We start from the raw sequence: 241 nt of genomic DNA on the forward strand, positions 1-241 counted from the left end.
CCTCATCCTCATCCTATCCTCTTCCTCGTCCTCATCCTCATCCTATCCTAATCCTCATCATCATCTCATCCTCATCCTCATCCTCATCCTCATACTAATAATATCCACATCCTCATCCTCATCCTCATCCCCATACTCATCCCATCCTCATCCTATCCTAATCCTCATCCTCATCCTCATCCCCATACTCATCCCCATCCTCATCCTATCCTAATCCTCATCCTCATCCTCATCCTCATCC

The sequence above is a fragment of the Lupinus angustifolius genome, chromosome LG01 (genome assembly GCF_001865875.1).
Source record: "Lupinus angustifolius cultivar Tanjil chromosome LG01, LupAngTanjil_v1.0, whole genome shotgun sequence".
Lineage (NCBI taxonomy): Eukaryota > Viridiplantae > Streptophyta > Magnoliopsida > Fabales > Fabaceae > Lupinus > Lupinus angustifolius.